Source organism: Manis pentadactyla, chromosome 2, assembly GCF_030020395.1.
Source record: "Manis pentadactyla isolate mManPen7 chromosome 2, mManPen7.hap1, whole genome shotgun sequence".
Taxonomy (NCBI): Eukaryota; Metazoa; Chordata; class Mammalia; order Pholidota; family Manidae; genus Manis; species Manis pentadactyla.
The window spans coordinates 64,873,911-64,880,563 of NC_080020.1; positions in this window are offsets into that span (position 1 = coordinate 64,873,911).

A 6,653-nucleotide genomic window follows, 5' to 3' on the forward strand; every position below is an offset into this window, starting at 1 on the left:
GTGCAATTAAAGAATTCACAGAAACATTGTCACCCAGACCTGTTCCCATGTGAAGTTTGCTTCAAATTTTCTCTCAGAGCATCCAGCTCTTCTCTCACTTATTTCTTGCAAGGGCTCACATTGGCAAACACATCACTGAACAACACGGTGTCAATCTCAGGGCATCCTTGGGTGTCAGTCCCCTTCATATAAGAGCCACCCTGTGAAAGCATAGGATACAATGTTGGGGAAATCTCAACTAACCTTGAGGGAAATGTAGATTTCAAGTAGCATTTTTAGGGTCAATGAACATTTTGGAAAAGTTTAAATATGTGCTTGCTTACCCCACCCCTGTCTGAAAAAGAAAAAAAAAAAGACAGGAAAAGGAGAAAGTAATCTATCATGGTCTACAGAGAATTTAGGTACTGTTGTAGAAAATAAAGTATAATTTTCAGGAAAATCCTCAAAAGTCTAATGAAGAGTTAGAGCTACAAATTCTCAGATTCTTTCTGCTTGAGAACCACTAGGGTGTGAGGAATCCACAAAGCAGGAATTAAATCACCACCATACACCCCGAACCCAGCCTGAGACTCACACATGGCAGCCCTCAGGGAACACCTGGATGGGCGACCGTGTTTGCCTTAATACAAACCATACCTGTGAGAGTTAGAACTGTGACTGATGTTTCTGGTATACATTAGTTTGCTATATTTTTAAATAGATCATGAATGATTTTAATAAAGAATTCTGTAATTATAATTAATGATAATTAACTTCAAATTTCTCACTAAATAAAATTTTATAAAAAATCAAAACTTTAAGTAATTAATAGCACATCTTTGTCTTCTTTAGCACTCAAGGGAAACTTTAGGTTGCCAGTTTCCAAAGGATGCTCTTCAGTAGTAAAAGAAACTGTTACCTATGATTTAGGAACCATTGTGTCCATAAGGCAAAAGCAAGCTGTTAAAGGTAGACTATGACACATAAAGTGAAATCCAATTTCACATGAACTTAGGAAACATTCCAAAGCTCTGAACCCTTTGCTTTCGGTTGTATGTTAATAATCTATTAAGCATTTCCAACAGCCCATTCAGTCAGACTTTGTGTGGAATGCTGAAGCAAGCAAGAATGTGCCATTTTTATGCTTGGCAGTGCTCTAGCCTGCCCTGGGAGACTGAGCTCTCCACAGAGACAGGGCAGCCAAGTGTCTTGCCAATGGGCTTCATCCCCAGGCAAGTTCACTATGGACTCAGTGTGACCAAAGAAATGACAGTAGAACTTTCTTGGGGTGAAAGGGTTATATGCAACTTTATTTCCACGGTGGCAGGTCAATCACTAAAATCCTGTTCACTCAGAGCAAGTGTGCATGCAGCAAGCTGGTTTCTGCATCTGGGCCTCTGTCTTTGGCACTGCCACCACTCCAGCCTCTGCTCTTTCTTGCTGCCTTGTAGCTGTGCCACCGTGTTGCCCAGAGTACTGGGCAGAGCTCTTTATATAGAGTCAATACCAATGTATTGCCCACACGTGTGTAGTGAGCCAGCCAACCAGGGCCAGGTGAGAATCCTGGCCATGGGAACTTTCATTTTATCCACACCAAGCCAGAAGGGAAAGTTCATGGATTGTGAAAGGTATTTACTACTAAAGAAAACAGGGGGATGAACACCACCTACCAACAAGAGTTGGGTGGGTCAAGGGAAAGGGGTCTCTGCCTGTCTCTCATTTAATAGGATCATTCTTTCTAGCAACATTTCCAAAAGGGAGAGCCACAGTGTACCACAGGTAAGAACAGCCATTCCAGTTACTCTAGGCAGAAAGGGATTTTATTCAGGGAATCATTGGAATAACTAGAAGAATAGGTTCTAGGCTGGGCTTTCAGGAATGACCTTCAGAATGATCTCAGAACTGGCCTGGGAAGGGTCCTGTTGCCCTAATTACAATCAGAGACCTAGGAACCTGAAAGCTGTTATGGCAATTGCCAGCTCCAGCACCATACTGCCTTAGTTAATATCTAGGAATCAAGAAGCTGCTTCTGCAACACCCTGTTCAACTGGACTGAAAGTGAATCCAAGGACTGAAGTCATCACCAGAACTCTTGGCCCCAGAGTCATTCTTTGCCTGCTACATTTGGACGAGCTAAAATGGTTACCTCATGTCCTCATGCCTCTCCCCCAGCTTAACTCAGTTTTGGACTCAATCTTGAACTAGTGCAACTAATTAACAAAATCTATTTCCCCTCAGAAACTACAGTGGCAAGGGAATATGGGAAATGTAGTTTTTAGCTTCCCTAACCTGAGCATCCTTAATATGCTACTGTGTACTGTCAATCTCCAAGAATGGAATATAGGGCAGACCAACATTGCAACTTAATTGACTGTTGGCCCTTGATTTGGCAAACATCTTGTAGGAATGGAACAGAACTCTGGCTCCTAATTTCCAGCTCTGTGCCCATGCTTTATCTTTGTGGAAGAAAATATGTTGTTTCATATTTAAGCTTTTGCTATAGCTATCTTAGCTAGAATTTAATTATACTCATAAATCATTTGCTATTGACTTACACTAAAAAATAATTTTTGCTTTTAAATAAACTTAAGATTTTTAAACAGTTATGTGTGCATTTTTAAAAGAAGGAATGGAAAAATTACCACAATAAAATGTCCTCAGAACTATGTTCTGTATTTTTTTCCAAACACTGTATGTACATAGGATGTAGTGATGGTATTAATAATAATAATAATCATCATCATCATAGAAGTAAAACTACACTATTGTTGTTTGGATCCTGTCCCTGTGTTCAGGCCATTTTCTTTCAGAGAATTTTTCACAGAATGACTGTGCTCTGTGGACAAAACATTCCTGGACACAGTTGCCAGGGAGCCCATCAGTATGTCACCTAATTACTTCCTCAGGCAGGTTGCTCAGGCTTGAAACATGGCCCTGGGGGACAGGCTTTCCTCCTTTGCCTGAAATTTCCTTATGCATTTACAAATATCTGTCAAGTGTGAGCCAAGTCCTTGGCCCTGCCATCTAAAGGTGCTTTCACCCCTTGGGTGAAAATTGCCAATCTTAATGGGTTCCAGCTGTCACACAGTTGTGTGCCTCCTCCACCAGTCTGCAGCCTGCCCTGGCTTTTCAAAGGGACCCATGAGGAAGGTGACCTGGCCTTTGAAAATGTGGCCTTGCCTGGTGATGTGCATTCCCTCCAAGAGAAAGGGATGATTTCCTTAGGGCTGTGCGGCCCAGCCAGAGGGCTGGGGGCTCAGGTTACCTGGATCACTCCCGAGGCTGGCACCTGAAAGCAGCCCTAGATCAGCTTGAGTGGAGAACTGAGTTCAGCAACACCAGCAGCACGCAGTGCTTGGGAGGCAGGGCAGATTTCTTCACCTGCAAATCTCTGTAGTTCTTGGGGCCTTTCACACTCCAACATGCTATGAGGTGAAAATCCTTTGGACATTCAGGCTGCACAGAGAAATGGTCAGTATTTGATATTCACTGCACAGAAATAGATGTGTGTATGTCTAAGAAACTAATTTTCTATGCAAATCATATCTAGTTAATTAGAAGGACGACCTTGTTATCATTAACAGGAATACTTTCTTTGCTGGTGGAGCATCAGGTAAACTAGCTGATTTCACTCCCTCCAGTCTCAGCTGACATGTTAACCCTCTACATGTAACATCTGTAGAGAGATGGCTGAACTATTTAGAAAACAGATATTCATACATTCTTTCGTCAGAGAAAATCTTGCCCCAATTTACAAAATCATTTTAAGTTTTCTAAATGAAAAACATGTATGTTAACAAGTTTCAGTAAAATGATCCCTGGGTAAAGAATTCCAAGTTAAGCCATCTATTCTAAAGGTCTCAAATCAGCCACAGGCCATATTCTGCCTGCAGACTGTTTGGTTTGGCCTGCCTCTTACTTCCAAAAAGAAAAACTGAGCCAACATCTAGAAATCAGGAAACATTTTTTAAATGGGGACATCAGAGGTGTGTGTTTGTTTTAAGCCAGAAGAACTGACAAGACTGATCATTCCCTTTATAGGAAGGAACTGAGTAACTGAATTGCTAGGTTCAGTGAATGGGGCAGGTGAACTAAACTGACAATAGATTAACAGAAGAAAAGGCATACAGATTTTATTTCATTTATTTATTTTTTTATGTACACAGGGTCCTTTACAGAAAAGAAATGAAAACCCAAAGATGCAGTCAAACTTGGGGGCTTATATACCACTTTGACAAAGGACAATAAACTGTAGAGAAGTGTCTAGAAAAAAAGAAAGAGAGCTTGGGGCTTCTAGGGCGATTAAACTGTGGGCAAGTGACTAGAAAATATATAGGGGAAACTAATGGAAGATACAGGTTATTTTAGTTAGGTTTGCATATTCAGATTTATGTGCTGGTTCTAGGACTCCAGTGTTAAGGGATGTTCTCTTTATCCTAGCACAGCAGAAGGGAACAATTTCTGGCTTGTTTTTAGGCAGAAAGAGGTAGAGCAAAAAGTTCATTTATCTACTGTTTCTCAACTGCCTTAAGCTCAAAATAACCAATATGCCAAATTGGCACAATTTTGGGTGGCATCTCCTGATTCCTTTCATCAGCAAAGAATAACTTTTCCCATAACTTTTGCACTAGATGGACTAGGAAAAAAAATCTCTGAGAATCTGCAGTCATATAGTAGATTTTATGTTATGAATAAGAAACAAATTCATACTATCACTGAGAATTAATTTTAGAGTGGTCTCAGGCCAGAAGCAGACCCAAATGCCTTGAAGAGGACTGCACTAATCCTCTCTTGGAATGGATTTTCAACTAGACCTTCCTTTTTAAAGACAAATGGAACATTCACAAAAAATTGAAAAATTGAAAAAAAAAATGGAATCAGCTATAAAGAAAACAACACGTCAGAAAACGATGTCATACAGATGACATTCTCTGATCACCATGAAGTTAAATAGAAATCAGTTAACAAGACAATTAAAAATACCCCACTCTTTTAGAAATTAAAAAAAATCAAGACATATTCAGAACTAAACAGTAGAAAGAAACTTCATGTCAACACCCAGGGGATTCACAGCCCCTTGCTTACATTTCATCAATTAATGCCAAATTAACAGATGGGGTGTTTTGTTTTGTTTTTTGACACTTTCTTTTGTTTGAAAACGAATAGCCAATTTGTATACTACTTTCTTTAGGGACGATTCATCAAAAAATGATCACTTTTCAGTGACATACACTGTTTCCAGAGTTAATTATTGTTTCCTGGAAAAGGAACAGATTAAAAGATTTCCCAAACTAGCAACCACCTGTTTGTTTAGTGGCTAGGCCACAAGTATGAGAGCAAAATGAACAATACTTAGCTTTGTGGATATTTTTGACATGGACAGGCCGTAACCTGACTCCTGCCTGGATTCCTGACCCTCTGTCCCTCTCCTAATTGGAAGCCCTTAGAAGTGTTTCTTCTAACTGTGTTGTCTCTTGAACAATACCTCTGTTTCCTAGTTTCCTCCTTGCAAAATTATCCTCTATCCCTGCCACCCCACAAGTGTGTAGTTTCGAGCTACATCCTGGTTCCATCCTCCCCCTCCTTTATTTCCTATTCCTGGAAACAAACTGCCATGCTTTGCACTGAGGTAAACCAAAATAGGGTTTCTATGTTGTGTGAACATCCACAGAGAGACAGGGCCAGTCATCTCCTTTACCTCTCTTACTGGCTGGGAAGCGATGCTTCTGTGTGTCATGGTTCTCCCTACTGAGGACTGTTGTAAAGTGCCTAGAACACATCCTACACGTTTTGATATTTTTGTAGCCGTATGCTTTATATTTCTTTCTTCTAGATTTTCCCAGGTTAGCTTGTGTGTCTCTGTGGTTGACCTGTCATGTACAGACTAAGAAAAAGTAAATACTTAACACAGGAATATAAAAGCTATTGGAAAAATCTGTTGGACTTTATTTGGACTTCTTACTAAAGGCTCCCCATTCATGGCACAGTGAATTTTCATTCCAATTTCTCAAAACATAATAGCAAAGTCCTTTAGGTCTTTTGAAGCAGATGGAAAACCGCTGTAGATTCATAAAGCCATGAAACATGAGAACCCCAGTGCTGAAAAAAAGATAATTTTTTAAAAGCACAGGGTTTGGTTTTATAAAATTGGATGAATAAAATCCTAGTTCTTTCTGACATTTACTTTTTGTAGGCCTTGGGCAATTCATTTAACCTAACTGGGTCTTTGTTCCCTCATTTGTAAAGTGGAGAGGAGGAAGGAGGGAAGTACATGAATCTACCTCTAAAATCACATTGAAAGTAAAAAAAAAGTGAGGATTGTGAACATCTTATCACTAAATAAGCACTTTGGAATAATAATTATAATAATAGCAGTGGCCCTGGACAGAACACTTGTGCCCAGGGACATGTGCTGAGTGACCTTCACAGTCCTAGGAGATTGCTTTTCCCAGTTCCCTTCAGAGCTGGGGAGACCGGGACACACAGCTTCAATACAGTATTTATCACCTGGTCTGTGGCCACCAGTTTTGCTTTAATTTTTAATTTTCTGTTAATAAATTGCCACGAAGAGAATTAAAAACAAAACCAGCAAACAGAAAGCAGGGGCATTTTAGAAAAACCCACTGGTACCTCACTGGGATCTTGGAGCTCCTCCCTTAGGACTTCATAGCCAC